This window comes from Dendrobates tinctorius, unplaced genomic scaffold (genome assembly GCF_039654945.1).
Source record: "Dendrobates tinctorius isolate UK_male_01 unplaced genomic scaffold, ASM3965494v1 ptg000028l, whole genome shotgun sequence".
Lineage (NCBI taxonomy): Eukaryota > Metazoa > Chordata > Amphibia > Anura > Dendrobatidae > Dendrobates > Dendrobates tinctorius.
The window spans coordinates 41,058,013-41,079,392 of NW_027361696.1; the positions used below are offsets into that span (position 1 = coordinate 41,058,013).

At 45.0% G+C, this 21,380-nt stretch overlaps 1 pseudogene; it reads right to left on the reverse strand.

The window, feature by feature from the left end:
* The window catches only part of LOC141084981 (myeloid cell surface antigen CD33-like), a 35,611-nt pseudogene extending 15,951 nt beyond the window's left edge, over window positions 1–19,660 (reverse strand).
* Between the last annotated feature and the right edge of the window lie 1,720 nt (window positions 19,661–21,380).

The following is a 21,380-nucleotide window of genomic DNA, read 5'->3' on the forward strand; positions in this document are numbered from 1 at the left end:
AAAAAGTATCAGAAAATCAGTGGAACAGTAAAGTCTGCGGCAGAGGCCAAAATGCTCAAAATAAACCACACATTACACCATATCCAAGATATCAGTATGCAGGACTCACCTTTCCAGAAGAGAGGGAGGATAACCAAATTACTGATCCCCATGATGTGGGGCTTTATGTGAATCTTCTTGATTCCAAGACTATCTTTTGGTTGAAATGCTGAATGGATTGTAGATTCTACGGAACAAATTATATTTCACTTTTTGTCTCTTCTGCTGATTTTTAGGAGTAAAGTAAAACAAAAAGCTACTTTTTCTATCTATCCTATACCTATCTAGTATGTATTATCTATCAATCTATCCTATATCTATCTACTATCATGTATATATATATATATCTATTTATCTATCTAACCATTATCTATTTATTATCTATCTATTATAGATCTACTATCTATCTATCATATTATCTATTTATTATCTATCTATCTATCATATTATCTATTTACTAGCTGAAGAGCCCGGCATTGCCTGGACATAGGAACTAACTGTGGTTAGTTATAAGAAATAATAATGATTATCCTAAATCCCATACTCCAGTGCCCATATAACCATCATACATATCCTCCATCCCATAGTCCCATGCCCATATACCCATCATACATATCCTCCATCCCATACTCCAGTGCCCATATACCCATCATACATATCCTCCATCTCATAGTCCCGTGCCCATATACCCATCATACATATCCTCCATCCCATACTCCAGTGCCCATATACCCATCATACATATCCACCATCCCATAGTCCCATGCCCATATACCCATCATACATATCCTCCATCCCATACTCCAGTGCCCATATACCCATCATACATATCCTCCATCCCATATTCCCGTGCCCATATACCCATCATACATATCCGCTATCCCATAGTCCCATGGCCAAATACCCATCATACATATCCTCCATCCCATAGTCCGGTGCCCACATACCCATCATACATATCCTCCATCCCATATTCCCGTGCCCATATACCCATCACACATCCTCCATCCCATAGTCCCGTGCCCATATACCCATCATACATATCCTCCATCCCATATTCCCGTGCCAATATACCCATCATACATATCCTCCATCCCATACTCCAGTGCCCATATACACATCATACATATCCTCCATCCCATAGGCCCATGCCCATATACCCATCACACATCCTCCATCCCATAGTCCCGTGCCCATATACCCATCATACATATCCTCCATCCCATATTCCCGTGCCCATATACCCATCATACATATCCTCCATTCCATACTCCAGGGCCCATATACACATCATACATATCCTCTATCCCATAGGCCCATGCCCATATACCCATCATACATATCCACCATCCCATAGTCCCGTGCCCATATACCCATCACACATCCTCCATCCCATAGTTCCATGCCCATATACCCATATGATATCTTCACCATGGCAACCATTCTGACATCATCGTCACCATGGCAACCTATTATGACATCATGGTCACCATGGCAACCATTATGACATAACCGTCACCATTGCAACATATTATGACACCATCATCACCATGGCAACCATTATGACATCATCGACGATACTCACATACACACACACACACACACATACATATACACACACATACACATACACTCAGCTTTATATATATAGTCATATGTAAAAGTTTGGGCACCCCTATTAATGTTAACCTTTTTTCTTTATAACAGTTTTGGTTTTTGCAACAGCTATTTCAGTTTCATATATCTAATAACTGATGGACTCAGTTATATTTCTGGATTCAAATGAGGTTTATTGTACTAACAGAAAATGTGCAATCTGCATTTAAACAAAATTTGACCGGTGCAAAAGTATGGGCACCCTTATCATTTTCTTGATTTGAACACTCCTAACTACTTTTTACTGACTTCCTGAAGCACTAAATTGGTTTTGTAACCTCATTGAGCTTTGAACTTCATAGCCAGGTGTATCAAATCATGAGAAAAGGTATTTAAGGTGGCCACTTGCAAGTAGTTCTCCTATTTGATTCTCCTATGAAGAGTGGCATCATGGGCTCCTCAAAACAACTCTCAAATGATCTGAAAACAAAGATTATTCAGCATAGCTTTTCAGGGGAAGGATACAAAAAGTTGTCTCAGAGATTTAACCTGTCAGTTTCCACTGTGAGGAACATAGTAAGGAAATGGAAGAACACAGGTACAGTTCTTGTTAAGCCCAGAAGTGGCAGGCCAAGAAAAATATCAGAAAGGCAGAGAAGAAGAATGGTGAGAACAGTCAAGGACAATCCACAGACCACCTCCAAAGACCTGCAGCATCATCTTGCTGCAGATGGTGTCACTGTGCATCGGTCAACAATACAGCGCATGCATAACGCCTTTTTGTATGACCAAACAACTCAATCTTTGTTTCATCAGTCCACAGGACCTTCTTCCAAAATGTAACTGACTTGTCCAAATGTGCTTTTGCAGACCTCAGGCGACTCTGTTTGTGGCGTGCTTGCAGAAACGGCTTCTTTCGCATCACTCTCCCATACAGCTTCTCCTTGTGCAAAGTGTGCTGTATTGTTGACCGATGCACAGTGACACCATCTGCAGCAAGATGATGCTGCAGGTCTTTGGAGGTGGTCTGTGGATTGTCCTTGACTGTTCTCACCATTCTTCTTCTCTGCCTTTCTGATATTTTTCTTGGCCTGCCACTTCTGGGCTTAACAAGAACTGTACCTGTGTTCTTCCATTTCCTTACTATGTTCCTCACAGTGGAAACTGACAGGTTAAATCTCTGAGACAACTTTTTGTATCCTTCCCCTGAAAAGCTATGTTGAATAATCTTTGTTTTCAGATCATTTGAGAGTTGTTTTGAGGAGTCTATGATGCCACTCTTCATAGGAGAATCAAATAGGAGAACTACTTGCAAGTGGCCACCTTAAATACCTTTTCTCATGATTTGATACACCTGGCTATGAAGTTCAAAGCTCAATGAGGTTACAAAACCAATTTAGTGCTTCAGGAAGTCAGTAAAAAGTAGTTAGGAGTGTTCAAATCAAGAAAATGATAAGGGTGCCCATTCTTTTGCACCGGTCAAATTTTGTTTAAATGCAGATTGCATATTTTCTGTTAGTACAATAAACCTCATTTGAATCCAGAAATATAACTGAGTTCATCAGTTATTAGATATATGAAACTGAAATAGCTGTTGCAAAAACCAAAATTGTTATAAAGAAAAAAGGTTAACGTTAATAGGGGTACCCAAACTTTTACATATGACTGTATCTATCTATCTATCTATCTATCTATCTACCTATTATCTATCTATCTATCAAATTCAAACAAGTTTTATTGGTAGGACTAAAAGCACATTAGCTTTGCCAATGCAAGTGTACGGTAGGGATAGGGACTGTAGGAGTTATGGATGAGGCACCTCCAGGCTGGGGGCTGTGGAAGTCCATGACATATCATAGCTCTCTTCCTCGCAGCACTCACGTACTGTGCTGCTATCTATAAAAGTTACTGATGTAAGTTGTGTAATATCCTGCGCTGTTTTTTGCTTTTCTTTTACATTAACTATAACAAATAGAACATTTTAGATATAAAGGTGAAGAATAATCTGCACTCACCGTGTAAAGTACAGAATATTAGAAGTATAACGTGCAGTCACCTCCACCCATCTACTTCTGTTCTGTCTTCCGTCTTCACTCTCCTAAGTCTTCCTCTTACTTTGCTTACTATGATCTTTCTGTCACTCATTGCATAATGTTTCCGTTTTGTAATTTCCTCTTCTTCCATTTCCTCATTTTTTTTTACTAAAGTGTCCTCTTATTTGTTTAATGTAGAATACAACATTATCTTATTGTAATAGTATTAGTTATATTTTATTTATGGTGGATGTTACCATGTGATCAGGTCATGTAACATGTGATCTGGTCACGTAGCATGTGATCAGGTCATGTAACACGCGAACACTAATCTTCACTGCTATAACTTCCATATAGAGGGAATATTCTCGTAGTCATTTATAATTTAGTTTGAAAATTAATCTACGATATCTCTCTCTGTATTTATAGTGACCAAAGATCGCATCAAAGTGGAATTTGCAGGAAAAGAAAGAGCCTATAAACGCGGCAATGTTTTTACTGCCAAAATTGCCAAAATGATTTTTAGTCACAAATACTTCCACATCCCCATAAATAACATTTTTTCAGGTCAATATATACAGTTTATATATACTGTACATCCACTGACTAGAAAACCATGCTCTTATTGGATTTGACGATCTTCGGAGGCATTTGTTTTACATAAATATATATTTTTTGTAATGTGGTTTCATTACAAATTTTTCACCATTTTGCTGTTACCGGCTCTTTGTTTTTCTACATATTTAACTTTGATGTGGTCGTAAATCAGATGAGAGAAACCTAGAAAAAGACAGAAAAAAGAATCAGAAACTTTCTCTTCAGAGTATTGGAAGGAGCTCACTGATGAATTCTCATTAGTAATGAGCAAACGTGCTCAAATAAGGTGCTAACCGAGTGTCTTCGGTGTGCTCTAAAAATATGTTTGAGCCCTCGCCGCTTCGTGTCTCATGGCTGTTAGACAGCGACAATACATGCAGGGATTGTCTGCTTGTTGGGCAATTCCTGCAATTCTTTCTGCTGTCTAACATATAATTTATTTTTATATAGGCTCATGAATTATTTTTGCACTGGCACTTTATTTAAGATATGAGCTACATGATTTAGATCTATCTATTTATCTATATATACAGTGGGTACGGAAACTATTCAGACCCCCTTTAAATTTTTCACTCTTTGTTTCATTGCAGCCATTTGGTAAATTCAAAAAAGTTCATTATTTTTCTCATTAATGTACACTCTGCACCCCATCTTGACTGGAAAAAAATGTAGAAACTTTTTCAAATTTATTAAAAAAGAAAAACTGAAATATCACATGGTCATAAGTATTCAGACCCTTTGCTCAGACACTCATATTTAAGTCACATGCTGTCCATTTCTTTGTGATCCTCCTTGAGATGGTTCTGCTCCTTTATTGGAGTCCAGCTGTCTTTAATTAAACTGATAGGACTTGATTTGTAAAGGCACACACCTGTCTATATAAGACCTCACAGCACACAGAGCATGTCAGACCAAATGAGAATCATGAGGTCAAAGGAACTGGCCAAGGAGCTCAGAGACAGAATTGTGGCAAGGCACAGATCTGGCCAAGGTTGCAAAAGAATTTCTGCAGTACACAAGGTTCCTAAGAGCACAGTGGCCTCCATAGTCCTGTAATGGAAGAAGTTTGGGACCACCAGAAGTCTTCCTAGACCTGGCCGTCCAGCCAAACTGAGCAATCGTGGGAGAAGAGCCTTGGTGAGAGAGTTAAAGAAGAACTCCAAGATCACTGTGGCTGAGCTCCACAGATGCAGTAGGGAGATGGAAGAAAGGTCCGCAAAGTCAATTATCACTGCAGCCCTCCACCCGTTGGGCCTTTATGGCTTTATGGCACAGTGGCCTGATGGAAGCCTCTCCTCAGTGCAAGAGATATGAACGCCCGCATAGAGTTTGCTAAAAAATGCATGAAGGACTCCCAGACTATGAGAAATAAGATTCTCTGTCTGATGAGACGAAGATAGAACTTTTTGCTGATAATTGTAAGCAGTATGTGTGAAGAAAAACAGGCACTGCTCATCACCTGCCCAATAGAATCCCAACAGTGAAGCAAGGTGGTGGCAGCATCATGCTATGGGGGTGTTTTTCACCTGCAGAGACAGGACAACTGTTTGCAATTGAAGGAAACATGAATACAGCCAAGTACAGAGATATCGTGGATGAAAACCTCTTCCAGAGTGCTCTGGTCCTCTGTCTTGGCAGAAGGTTTACCTTCCAACAAGACAGTGACCCTAAACACACAGCTAAAATAACAAAGGAGTGGCTTCAGAACAACTCTGTGATCATTCTTGAATGGCCCAGCCAGAGCCCTGACCTCAACCCAATTGAGCATCTCTGGAGAGACCTGAAAATGGCTGTACACCAACGTTCACCATCCAACCTAATGGAACTGGAGAGGATCTGCAAGGAAGAATGGCAGAGGATCTCCAAATCCAGGTGTGAAAAACTTGTTGCATCATTCCCAAGAAGAATCATGGCTGTACTGCCGCAAAAGGGCGCTTCTACTCAATACTGAGCAAAGCATGTGACTTAAATATGAGCAAAGGCCCTGAATACTTATGACTAGAGTTGAGCGATACCGTCCGATACTTCAAAGTATCGTATCGGATGGTATCGGCCGATCTTTAAAAAAAGTATCGGTATCTCCGATTCCGATACCGGAAGTCCCATTCAAGTCTATGGGACTTCCGGTATCGGAATAAGAAAAACCCTTTCCTGCCCTTGTACAGCCTCTCTGGGGTCTGTACGGGCCTTTCGGGGGGCTGTGCCGGCCTGCCAGGGGGTCTGTGCAGGCTCCGGTGGTCTGTGCCGGCCTGCCGGGGGGCTGTGCCGGCCTGCCGGTGGTCTGTGCAGGCTCCGGGGGGCTGTGCCGGCCTGCCGGGGGGCTGTGCCGGCCTGCCGGGGGGCTGTGCAGGCTCCGGGGGGCTGTGCCGGCCTGCCGGGGGGCTGTGCCGGCCTGCCGGTGGTCTGTGCCGGCCTGCCGGTGGTCTGTGCAGGCTCCGGGGGTCTGTGCAGGCATCGTCCGATGGGACTACAAGTCCCATCGGGCGATGCCTGCTACCATGACAGTGATTGACACATTAGCCAATGATGGGACAGTAGTAGTCCCATCATCCGGCTAATGTGTTAAATGTAAAAAAAAAAAAAAAAAAAAAAAAATTACATGCTACATACATACAACATGCATACTACATACATGCTACATTCATACTACATACTACATACATGCTACATTCATACTACATATATACTACATGCAACATACATACTACATATATACTACATGCATGCTACATACATACTGCATGCTACATACATACCACATATATACTACATACATACTACATGCATGCTACATGCATGCTACATGCTACATACATAACACATATATACTACATGCATGCTACATACATACTACATGCTACATACTACATATATACTACATGCATGCTACATACATACTACATACTACATATATACTACATGCATGCTACATACATACTACATGCTACATACTACATATATACTACATGCATGCTACATACATACTACATGCTACATACATACTACATATATACTACATGCATGCTACATACATACTACATGCTACATACATACTACATATATACTACATACATACTACATACATACTACATGCATGCTACATGCATGCTACATACATACTACATGCTGCATACATACTACATATATACTACATGCATGCTACATACATACTACATGCTACATGCATGCTACATACATACTACATACATACTACATGCTACATACATACCACTGTGCCATTGCTGTGTGGGAATTTCCCACGCAGCAATGGCATAAAGTGAGACTAGGGACTTTTTTTTTTTTAAGTGGCGGAGGAATACAGTGCGGAAGGATACCTACCTTCCATCATTGGATTCCTGCAGCCCGTAGAGAACGGCAGCATCATCTGATGCTGCCGTTCTCTACCCAAGATCGTCGTGGGACACACTCGTGGACTGCTTCGGATCGTGGGTGAGTATTTTTGTGGTTTGTTATGTTAATATTTATTCCGGAAAAGACAATGGCTTCGGGGAACAATGTGACAAGTATTGGTAAGTATGTTACTCTATGTTATATGTACTGTATGTCTATGTATGTATTGTATGAATGTATTGTATGTATGTAGTATATATGTGGTATGTATGTAGCATGTAGTATGTATGTAGTATGTATGTAGCATGCATGTAGCATGTAGTATGTATGTAGCATGCATGTAGTATATATGTAGTATGTATGTAGCATGCATGTAGTATATATGTAGTATGTATGTAGCATGTATGTAGTATGTATGTGGTATGTATGTGGCATGTAGTATGTATGTAGCATGCATGTAGTATGTATGTAGCATGCATGTAGTATGTATGTAGTATGTATGTAGTATGTAGCATGTATGTAGTATGTATGTGGTATGTATGTAGCATGTAGTATGTATGTAGCATGCATGTAGTATATATGTAGTATGTAGTATGTATGTAGTATGTATGTGGTATGTATGTAGCATGTAGTATGTATGTAGCATGCATGTAGCATGCATGTAGTATGTATGTAGCATGCATGTAGTATGTATGTAGCATGCATGTAGTATGTATGTAGTATGTATGTAGTATGTATGTAGCATGCAGTATGTATGTAGCATGTATGTAGTATGTATGTAGTATATATGTAGTATGTATGTAGTATATATGTAGTATGTATGTAGCATGTAGTATGTATGTAGCATGCATGTAGTATGTATGTAGTATGTATGTAGTATGTATGTAGCATGTATGTAGTATGTATGTAGCATGTATGTAGTATGTATGTAGTATATATGTAGTATGTATGTAGCATGTAGTATGTATGTAGCATGCATGTAGTATGTATGTAGTATTTTTTTTTTTTTTTTTTTAACATTTAACACATTAGCCGGATGATGGGACTACTACTGTCCCATCATTGGCTAATGTGTCAATCACTGTCATGGTAGCAGGCATCGCCCGATGGGACTTGTAGTCCCATCGGACGATGCTTGCACAGACCCCCGGACATCAGCACAGCCCCCCGGCAGGCCGGCACAGCCCCCCGGCAGGCCGGTACAGACCCCCCCAGGGTGCACAGACCACCGGCAGGCCGGCACAGCCCCCCGGCAGGCCGGTACAGACCCCCACAGGGTGCACAGACCACCGGCAGGCCGGCACAGCCCCCCGGCAGGCCGGTACAGACCCCGGGCAGTCCACACAGCCCCCCGGCAGGCCGGCAGAGACCCCCGGAAGGCCCGAAATGACGGCGCATCATGATGCGCACACACCGCGCATCATGATGACGTCAGTCTGTCAATCAACTTTGAACTTCCAATTCCGATGCCGAATTCCGATATTGAAAAAATATCGGAAGTCGGTATCGGAATTCCGATACAGCAAGTATCGGCCGATACCCGATACTTGCGGTATCGGAATGCTCAACACTACTTATGACTAGTGATGAGCAAACACTAAAATGCTTGGGTGCTTGTTGCTCGGGTCGAGCAAATTGGAATACTCGGGTACTCGACCTGAGCAATGAGCCCAATGTTAGTCTATGGGAAATTCTGAGCTCTTTTGCCTCCGCCCCTGGAGGTCTTTCTAGGGTATTAAAACGTTGGAAATGTATGGGGACAGTGCACAAACGACATGGGAACATCATGAGGATCGCTCATAGAAGCATTTCTGACTCCTAGGTCACTGCTGTGACCAATGTTGTCAGAGTGTGACACCACTTTTACAGGTGCACCCAAAAACATATAAAAACAAAACCAAAATTGATTTTACAGGGAAATATGTTAAGGGACATCCTTTCCAGGGTAATAATCTTTATGTAAGGCAAAAGAAATAATCCCCCAAAAAATGCTACTCTTGGGCTATGTTCACATATAGTGTTTAATACAAATGCACTCACTGAGAAATGTCATTGTAGCATTTAACAATCTTAGCTGGCCATGTGGTGTGTGACACATCATCAGACACATCTTGTATCATTTATGAAGGAGTGACTATTAAAGTACAAAGCCTATTTTTATAGGGGCATCAGTCGGCATTACTATTCTTAAAGGCCATTATAAAACAGTGTTTCTCTTATACAGTTATTGCCTATGCATTGTGTGTGTGGACTGCCAAAAATTAGGACGCACCCCAATACCCCTTTCATGAGAAGTACAGGAGTGCCTCCTTAAAAGGTGTTAAATCAAAAGTAGAAAAGAAGTACAGAAAAACGTGCACTCACAGCATGAGTCAGTATCAAAAAAGGCTTTTACTGTATTAGACATACATATACCAAACAGGCAAATGTGCACAATAAAGCATAATTAAAAACAAATGAAAAGACATGCAGACTAGTGGATACATTATCATGATGCAATGCAAATTTATGCAAATAAAGGGTAATACATGAAAGTGATAAATCACTACTCAGCAGGAGTAGTCCAATAGGGAGCACTCCTTTATTACTAGCTGTTAGTACTTTTCAGCATTGATACACTGCTATTTTTTATGAGTGCACCTATTATCTGGGTATTATGGATTAACCCTATTTTATCTAACAAGGAGCACTCCTTTATTATTAGCTGCTAGTACTATTCAGCTTTGATACATTTCTATCTTTGTGAGTGTGCCCATTACATATATTTTCCTCTCCTGCTGAGTAGTGATTTATCACTTTCACGTATTACCCTTTATTCATTTGAACATAAATTTGCATTTCATCATGACCATGTATCCACTAGTCTGTATGTCTTTTCACTTGTTTTTAATTATGTTTTATTGTGCACATTTGCCTGTTTGGTATATGTATGTCTAATAAAAGCCTTTTTTGATACTGACTCATGCTGTGAGTGCACGTTTTTCTGTACTTCTTTTCTACTTTTGATTTTCCATGCTCTTGGTACAGAGTTGCACCCAGCACCAATATTGTTTGTCACATTCTGTGGTGCCCGCCCATATTCCATTATAGTCCTTAAAAAATGTTCCCATTACAAGAAAGTGGGTCTCCCATAGTGTTTGCCTATGCATTGAATGCAAGGGCTGCCTTGCCCCAAAGTTACACGCACCCCAATAACCCTTTGAACATCCGTCCTGGATGGCCACCTGAAGCAAAAGTTTCAATTATTTTTCATTTGGTACTGCCATACTGTTAGCTTATGCATCGAATGCAAGGCCCGCCCTGCCTCAAAATTACACGCACCCCAATAAGCCTTTGAACCCACGGACTGGATGGACACAGGAAAACCAAATTCACATTATTCTTTTGGTACTGCCCTACTGTTAACCTATGCATTGAATGCAAGGCCCGCCTTGCCCCAAAGTTACACGCACTCCAATAAGCCTTTGAACCCACGGACTGGATGGGCACAAGAAAAGCAAGTTCACATTATTCTTTTGGTCCAGCCATACTGTTAGCCTATGTATTGAATGCAAGGTCCGCCTTGCCACAAAGTTACACGCACCCCAATTAGCCTTGGAGCAGACGTAGAGGTGGGCCTCCTGGAAGCAATGTTCCCATTCTTAGGAAGTGGGTTTCCCATAGTGTTTGCCCATGCATTGAATGCAAGGCCTGCCAAAAATTAGGAGGCATGTGTAGGAAGGAATTTTAAAAGTTTTTTCCCGTTATAAAGGAGCTGGTCTCCTTTACTTGTAATACCCATACACTAAGTGTATGGGCTGACAAACATTTCCCCCTGTGGGGTACATATTTTAAAAAAATGACGGGCATCATAAAGACCCTTTCAACAAACTAGAGTGGCTGTAGCAGCACTGAACATGGTCACCCTCGTGTTCTAGTGCTGGTGGTCTGGTGGATGATGAGGATGAGGAGAAGGAGTAGGATGACACCAAATAGCCAAAATTAGGAAGCGTGTACCGTATATATGTGTGGGTATATATAAGTGTGGGTGTCAAGAGATGCATGGGAATACACCTCCCAAAAAAAGACACTGTATTGGAGATTATGTCTCTCTGTTATCATTCAGGGGTGTAGAGAAGTCTGGCCCAATCCAGCCCTTGTTCATTTTGATAAGACTCAGCCTGTCTGCATTTTCAATTGACAGGCGAATGCGCTTATCAGTTATAATTACACCAGCGGCATTAATAACCTGCTATAACAAAACGCTAGCGGCAGGGCAGGTCAGGAGCTCCAAGGTGTAGAGAGCCAGTTCATGCCACGTGTCTAGCTTGGATACCCAATAATTAAATGGCACAGAGGAATCACGGCAGACGTTAGTATGGTCAGCAAGGTACTCCCTCAGCATCTTCCAAAACATTATATTCCTTGTGACATTACCCCACGCCTCAGGCCCAGGGCGATTGAAGGGTCTGAAAAAATCCTTCCAGAACTTGGCCAATGTTCCCCTGCCTCTGCTGGATTGGAGTTGTGTCTCTTGCCTGTACTCCTTGGTTTTCCAACGAACTGTGACGTCTGCCGCCAGCGTTTTCAGATGGGAATTTTTTATATAATTCCACTACAAGGGCCCTCTGGTACTGCCCCATTTTAATACACCTGTCTGCCTCTGGAAAAAGAGATTGAAAATTCTCCTTGTAGCATGGGTCTAGAAGTGTCACCAACCAGTAATGAGTGTCACCATAAATTTTCATAATGCAAGGGTCACAGGAAAGGCAGTGCAGGATAAAGTTAGCCATGCGTGCCAGACTGGTAACAGGCAAGCCTTCCGTGTCCTCACCAACAGGATAACTGACCATGAAGTCCTCCTCCTCCTTGTCCTCAGGCCATCCATGCTGAACAGACGGTATGACAGTTGTGGTTGTAGTACCATCTATAGCGCATGAAAGTAGCTCCTGTTTTTCCTCCTCCTCCTCCTCTTCCTCATTGTCAACCAACCACGTTGGGATGACATGAGGCTGGCCTGTGTGTAATTACCCTGTATGCTACCTTGATCCATGTCCCTGTGCTCCATGTGCAAATGCATCCTCTTTCATTGTGAGCAGAGAGCTTTTTAGAATGCAGAGAAGCGGGATGGTGACACTAATTATGGTGTCATCGCCGCTCACCATCCTGGTGGATTGCTCAAAGGAGGAGGGAGGAGGGTACATATGTCTGACATCCATGTCCACTCCTGAGGTCTTACAGTTGTGGCCAAAAGTATTGACACCCTTGCAATTTTGTCAGATAATACTCAGTTTCTTCCTGAAAATGATTGCAAACACAAATTCTTTGGTATTATTATCTTCATTTAATTTGTCTTAAATGAAAAAACACAAAAAGAATTGTCCTAAAGCCAAATTGGATATAATTCCACACCAAACATTAAAAAGAGGGTGGACAAAAGTATTGTCACTGTTCGAAAAATCATGTGATGCTTCTCTAATTTGTGTAATTAACAGCACCTGTAACTTACCTGTGGCACCTAACAGGTGTTGGCAATAACTAAATCATACTTGCAGCCAGTTGACATGGATTAAAGTTGACTCAACCTCTGTCCTGTGTCCTTGTGTGTACCACATTGAGCATGGAGAAAAGAAAGAAGACCAAAGAACTGTCTGAGGACTTGAGAAACCAAATTGTGAGGAAGCATGAGCAATCTCAAGGCTACAAGTCCATCTCCAAAGACCTGAATGTTCCTGTGTCTACCGTGCGCAGTGTCATCAAGAAGTTTAAAGCCCATGGCACTGTGGCTAACCTCCCTAGATGTGGACGGAAAAGAAAAATTGACAAGAGATTTCAATGCAAGATTGTGCGGATGTTGGATAAAGAACCTCGACTAACATCCAAACAAGTTCAAGCTGCCCTGCAGTCCGAGGGTACAACAGTGTCAACCCGTACTATCCGTCGGCGTCAGAATGAAAAGGGACTGTATGGTAGGAGACCCAGGAAGATCCCACTTCTTACCCCGAGACATAAAAAAAGCCAGGCTGGAGTTTGCCAAAACTTACCTGAAAAAGCCTAAAACGTTTTGGAAGAATGTTCTCTGGTCAGATGAGACAAAAGTAGAGCTTTTTGGGCAAAGGCATCAACATAGAGTTTACAAGAGAAAAAAAGAGTCATTCAAAGAAAAGAACATGGTCCCTACAGTCACACATGGCGGAGGTTCCCTGATGTTTTGGGGTTGCTTTGCTGCCTCTGGCACTGGACTGCTTGACCGTGTGCATGGGATTATGAAGTCAGAAGACTGCCAACAAATTTTGCAGCATAATGTAGGGCCCAGTGTGAGAAAGCTGGGTCTCCCTCAGAGGTCATGGGTCTTCCAGCAGGACAATGACCCAAAACACTTCAAAAAGCACTAGAAAATGGTTTGAGAGAAAGCACTGGAGACTTCTAAGGTGGCCAGCAATGAGTCCAGACCTGAATCTCATAGAATACCTGTGGAGAGATCTAAAAATGGCAGTTTGGAGAAGGCACCCTTCAAATATCAGGGACCTGGAGCAATTTGCCAAAGAAGAATGGTCTAAAATTCCAGCAGAGCATTGTAAGAAACTCATTGATGGTTACCGGAAGCGGTTGGTCGCAGTTATTTTGGCTAAAGGTTGTGCAACCAAGTATTAGGCTGAGGATGCCAATACTTTTGTCTGGCCCATTTTTGGAGTTTCGTGTGAAATGATCAATGTTTTACTTTTTGCTTCATTCTCTTTTGTGTTTTTTCATTTAAGACAAATTAAATGAAGATAATAATACCAAAGAATTTGTGTTTGCAATCATTTTCAGGAAGAAACTGAGTATTATCTGACAGAATTGCAGGGGTGTCAATACTTTTGGCCACAACTGTATGTGTGGAGTCTGACCTGAATAATGACGGCCTTGTTGATGCTGGTGGTCAACAACTGCCCTCTTCTGCTTACAAATCCTTTCCAACATATGCAGTGTAGAGTTCCAACACGTGGGGACTGTTAGGGGCTGGCGGAATGCACCAAATAATAATGATGGTAATAGGTGCGTTCGCAGCCCAGGGTCCACCGTGCAGGGATGAACCTGCTGCTGGATAATGGCGGATGATTACACACTCGGGTTACCTCACCTGGAGTGTATGAGGCGAACCCTGTTACCTTACAGGGTCACGTTAATAGGGTGTGAGCGTGAGTGTTGTGGTCAAAGAACTATGCCCAGAGGCAGCGGGTCAGAGGCCTTCTAGACCCACTCGCGCAGGAAGCCACTGTTTCCACTACCGGAGAGCGACGCTAGGAGAGCACTGCACCCTGTTAGCCTCACATGGTGCAGCGGATAGACCTGTACCACCAGAGGTACGGAGATATGGCAGCACTATCTTGTGCTAACGCTCACGTGGAGAGCGGACTGCTTGGCGGCACATAGCTTATGCTGCTACTGGCCCTGACTCTATCACTAATTCCCTAACCACACTCATAATATATAAGGGAGGGGAATCTTAATAAGTCATTCACCAGTTTCATGCATCCGTCATCAATCACACCTGTAGCAACGAGAGTCTATACTAGAGCATGGCCGAGCGGCCATGCAAACCTTTTATAGCTGAGACCTTCCGGAAGCTTACAGATCCCTGTGATGGTCCAATCAGATCTGGAGAAGGACCCTTGCATGTGACTCCCGATCCCCAATGGGAGATCGTCCCATGAGCATGGTCAGTGGAGCGACGGAAGGACTTAGACTCTGGAGCGGCTTGCTGCTGACCAGCATGCATTGCTTTTGTTGGCCCAGAGGTGGCAGCAGCAGCCAGACCCACAGAGCTGATCTGAGCAGAGCGCTGGGAACGACATGCCTGCTGAGCAGGCTCCTCTGCGGCTGAAGGAGAATGGGAGACCGCCGAATGCAAGGCTCGAGATTCCTGCTGTGCAGCGGCAGGAACCTGACGCCTAACATTAACCCCCCTCCTAGGGCCCTCTCCCCTCTGAGCCTTGCTATGCTCAAATGCCACAACAAGGAGTGGGGTGTGGATGTTCTCCACTGGCTCCCAGGTCCGAGCCTCTGGACCATGACCTTTCCAGTCCACCAAATAAAAACTTTTACCACGCACTGTTCAGCGCCCCACAATGGCTTTGACCTCAAACTCATCCGAAGACAGGTTTGATGTCCCGACAGATGACTCAGAGAACTGGGACATGTGAACTGGTTTAAGTAGGGACTCGTGGAAGGTGTCAGAAATAGCCAAGTGTGGTGGAAGTGACAGACGATAGACCACCGAGCTGATCTGCTTGAGTACTTTAAAGGGACCAATGTAGCGAGGAGCCAACTTAGTGGACTCGACTCACAGCCTGATGCTATGGGCGGAGAGCCACACTAAGTCGCCAGGGGAGAAGGTTGGAGCAGGACTCCGGTGTGCATCCGCGGAGGGCCTCATTCTCTCCTTAGAGGCTCGAATGGCATCCTGGGTGTGGTCCCAAATGTCACGTGCCTCCACCTCCCAGTCTGCCATCCTAGAGTCGGTGGATGACTTGGGCATCGGCACAGGGACACGAGGATGTTGGCGTAATTAAGGAGGAAAGGAGTCTGACCTGTGGAATCGGCCTCAGTATTGTTCAAGGCGAACTCTGCCCACGGCAACAAGGAAGCCCAGTCATCCTGCCTGGCCGAGACAAAATGTTGGAGATATGTGACCAGGGTCTGGTTGGCCCTCTCTACCAACCCGTTCGTCTCGGGATGATAGACCGAGGAGAGATTCAGCTCAATGCTGAGCAAGCGGCAGAGCTCTCTCCAGAACTGAGACGCGAACTGGGGACCCCGGTCACTGACAATCTTGTCCGGCATGCCATGTAACCGGAAAACGTGTTTGATGAACAATACTGCCAGACCTCATGCGGAAGGTAGCCGAGAGAGAGGCACCAAGTGCACCATTTTAGAAAAATGGTCGGTGACGACCAAAATAATTGTGCTGCCACTGGACTTGGTAGACCACCACAAAGTCCACACCAACCATCTCCCAGGGCCTGTCCGCCACTGGTAAGGGGAAAAGTAACCCAGCGGGTCGTTGCCAGGAAGGCTTATTCTTGGCGCATGAAACACACGCCTGAACATAGTTTTTGACGTCACGAGCCATATGCGGCCACCAGTACGTCCTCGTCAAAAGCTCAACTGTCTGCTTAGTACCAAAGTGTCCACCCACCCTGGACGCGTGAGCCCAAGAGAGGACCTCCGGATGCAAACGGGCAGGGACAAAAGTCTTGCCCGGGGGTACAGACTCAAGGGCGACTGGAGCCACTGTCCTCAGGGTCTCAGATGGTACAATTAACCGAGGCTCCTCCTCCGCTGACACCACGGAGCGAGAGAGTGAATCGGCCTGGACATTCTTCTCACCGGAAAGGAAATGTAGGGTGAAGTGGAACCGGGAGAAGAAAAGAGACCATCGGGCTTGGCGAGAATTTAACCGCTGGGCAGTTTGGAGATAGATCAAGTTTTTGTGGTCAGTGTATACTTGGAAGGGATAGCGAGCCCCCTCCAGGAGGTGTCTCCATTCAGAAAAGGCCAACTTCATGGCTAGCAACTCCCAGTCCCCAATGGAATAGTTCCTCTCCACCAGAGAGAAGGTCTTGGAAAAGAAGAAGCAGGGATGCTTTCGACCTTGAGCATCCTTTTGGAACAGGACTGCTCCAGCACCGCCGGACGAGGCATCCACCTCTAGAATAAATGGCTTATCCACATTGGGGCGGTGTAAAAAGGGAGCACTAGCGAAGTGGGACTTGATGGATAGGAAGGCCTTGGAGACCTCCTCTGACCACAATTTAGGATTCTCTCCCTTCTTGGTGAGGGCCTCCAAGGGAGCTACCAAAGTCGAGAAGTGTAGAATGAATTAATCATTTATAAATCCCATAAAGAGCTGCACCGCCTTGAGGGAATGAGGCTCCTGCCAATCCATCACCGCCTGCAGTTTGGCAGGATCCATGGCCAACCCCTGGGCAGAGATGATATAGCCCAGGAAAGGCAGAGATTCCTGCTCAAACACACACTTCTCCAACTTGGCATATAGGGAGTTTGCTCGTAGGAGCTCGAAGACTTTGCAGACATTCTTCTGGTGGGAGTCTATATCTGGGGAACAGATGAGGATATCATCCAGATAGACTACAACCGAGGTGGTGAGCATATCCCGGAAGATGTCATTCACAATGTCTTGGAAGACGGCCGGGGCATTACAGAGGCCAAAGGGCATGACCAGATACTCATAATGGCCATCCCTGGTATTAAAGGCCATCTTCCACTCGTCTCCCTCACGTATGCGTATCAGGTTGTATGCCCCCCGCAGATCGAGCTTGGTAAACACTCTCGCTCCCCGCAACCTATCAAACAGTTCTGATATCAGGGGCAGAGGGTACTTATTCTTAATGGTGATGGCGTTAAGACCCCTGTAATCAATGCAGGGGAGTAACTCTCCACTCTTCTTCTGAACAGAATAAAATCCTGCCTCTGCTGGTGACACCGACTTCCTAATAAACCCTCTTGCCAGATTCTCCCTGATATACTGTGACATGGCCTCCGTCTCCGGGAGAGACAGGAGATACACATGACCCCGGGGAGGCTCTGCACCAGGCAAGAGGTCTATAGGACAGGCATAGGGGCAGTACGGCGGAAGGGTCTCTGCCGCCCTCTTGGAGAATACGTCTGCATACTGCTGATAGTGTTTAGGGAGCAAAGAAATATCTGCGGGAGCCACCGTGGAGGCAACCTGTACGCACTCGTACAGACATCTACCCTCACAGGACATAGTCCAACTAAGAATTTTCCCCGAGGACCACTCTATATGGGGAGAGTGGCAACGCAACCAGGGGACTCCCAAGAGGACCTGATCAATACCCTTGGGCAATATAAGGAGGGACAGCGTCTCGTGATGGGATGGAGACAGAGAGAGCCTTAGTGGAGCAGTCTGATGGGTAATCTGCAAGGGTAGTGTCGAGCCGTTCACCACTCGGATGGTGACTGGATGCGTTAGCATAACCAAACGGATTGCGTGCTGAAGAGCGAAGGCTGATTCCATAAAATTGCCCTCCGCTCTGGAATCTACACACACTTCTAACCGCCAGAGTGGAGGAGCCAAACTCTAGCATTCCCTTGAAAGTTAGCTTGGAGGAGAAAGGTGTGGGGTCTGATAGACCTTCACCTACTGCCACTAGACGCGGCCGTCTCTCCAAACACTGTGGGCACTTTTTGATTAAGCGACCAGACTGTCAGCGGTGGAAATAGACTGTAGAGGTTCGAGCAGAGTGGGACTCAGCGGCCGCGCGAGGCGCCTCCACAGCCCCTGATGGTTCGGATGCCCGATCGGGAGGTTCCTGGAGTTTAGAGAAAGTCGGTGCCAACCTAAACCTCTGTCTGTACTGGGAGCGCTCCAACCCTCGCACTAAGAAGCGGAGATTAATGCAGGTGGAGATGGTAATAAGCTCCTCCAGAGTGATGGGAACCTCTCGAGTGGCCAGGGTGTCCTTAACGTGGTCAGCCAAACCTCTCCAAAAAATTGGAATAAGAGTTTTATCTGACTATTCCAACTCGGAAGCCAGTGTCCGGAAATGGATAGCATACTGGCTGACCGGGGACGCACCCTGTGTCAGAGCCAACAACTGGAGCGCGGTATCGTGTGTGACCCGTGGTCCCAGAAAAATCTGCTTCAGAGAGTCTAGGAACTGAGAGGCTCTCTGTACCACGGGATCACCATGCTCCCACAGTGGGGTGGCCCACTCCAGAGCCCTGCCAGCCAAAAGGGAGATGATGAATCCCACCTTAGCCCGCTCAGAGGTGAATCGCGCAGCCAGCAGCTCTAACTGAACAGCGCACTGGCTCACGAAACCCCTGCAGGAGGCACTATCGCCCGAGAACTTCTCAGGGAGCGGGAGGTGAGATAACATCTGGGCAGGGATGATAGTGGGAACACGGGCGACAGCCTCTATAGCTGCCTGGAAAGCGGCCGCAGTAACATCCGCAGCTGAGGTTGAACGCTCGAGAGCCGTCAACCTGCCTTCCGGCTGCCGGATGTACTGTAATAGTCGCTGCTCGTCCGCCATTACCAGCCAGACCCTGGCGCTAATATAATGTTAGGGGCTGGCGGAACGCACCAAATAATAATGATGGTAATAGGTGCTTTCGCAGCCTGGGGTCCACTATGCAGGGATAATAGCGGATGATTACACACTCGGGTTACCTCACCCGGAGTGTTTGAGGCGAATCCTGTTACCTCACAGGGTCACGTTAATAGGGTGTGAGTGCGAGTGGTGTGGTCACAGAACTCTGCCCAGAGGCACCGGGTCAGAGCCCTTCTAGACCCACTCGCGCAGGAAGCTGCTGCTGCGGCACCGGAGGGCGACGCTAAGAGAGCACTGTGCCCTGTTAGCCTCACAGGATGCAGCGGATAGACCTGTACCGCCAGAGGTACAGAGATATGGCGGCACTATCTGGTGCTAACGATCATGTGGAGAGCGGACTGCTTGGTCTGAGCAGAGTGCTGGGAACGACGAGTCTGCTGAGCAGGCTCCTCTGCGGCCGAAGGAGAATGGGAGACCACCGAATGCAAGGCTCGAGATTCCTGCTGTGCAGCTGCAGGAACCCGATGCCTAACAGGGACATTACACACCAGTTGGTGAGCTGGAAGCTGCACATGCTGCTGAAGCATGGCAAGAGTGGCGGAAGCTGGAGCTGACTTTCAAAAATGGGCATACAGGTGTCGTACTTTCATAAGCAGATATGGCAGCTCTGAATAGCTTTTGAGAAAATGTTGAACAATGAGGTTAAGTACATGGGCCAGGCATGATATGTGTGTGAGCTTGCCTCACCTCAGAGCCGCGACCAGTTTCCAGCCATTGTCACACACGACCAGGCCATGCTGTAGGTTCAGCAGTGTCAGCCACACATCTGTATGCTCTTTCAGAGCTGTCCACAACTCTTCAGCATTGTGCGGTTTGTCACCTAAGCATATTAGCTTCAGTATGATAGGGAATTCTATATGTCCTTCTAGTATTAATGTATTTCTGGGGTCTCACATGCATACTCTGTATATGAAAATGCTGTCTCACGATGATAATCACCTATAACCTTATTCTTCATATGAAATTGTACATGATGGATAAACAGCTTACTGCACCCAGTTGGACATTGAAACTACACGTCCACATGCTAGGTAGATACTGGGGATGTAGCACTTAGTAACCCTCAATAACACAGATAACGGAGCTATAACCGTTATGAGGATAGATTAATGAGATTGATATTGGGGTCTTGTGTAACTTACACAAGACCTACTAAAGTTTCCATCACGTCCGCACAAATACTAATAATTAACAGCCGAGTACAATCTGATTGGTTATAGAATATGAATATGATTGGTTGAAACCATTTATGCTTATTGTTGAATAATCAATTGTCCAATGAAATACGATGATGTAATGTAACCGCCTACTCAAATGAGCATATAAGCTACCTAATTAAATCAGGAAGAGGTGTGACATCCTACAGATACATACTCTGTCTCTGTGTTTGTTTGTTCACCACTACTCGAGTAGGCCTCAAGCCAAAATCTGGCAAATCTCCAGCATATCGATCTCCCATTGAGAGATAACGATCAAATCACAGACTCTTCATTTGGCGTCCCTGGGTGGGCCTGGTCACAACAGAAGACCCCAGTATCCTGAGATCCGGCACCCGCAGACTGAGGCCTAGAGGACACACAGACCAAAATCACCGGTGAAGGTAAGAGCCATTGTTTCTTACAAAATTCTGTGTCTCCCCTTT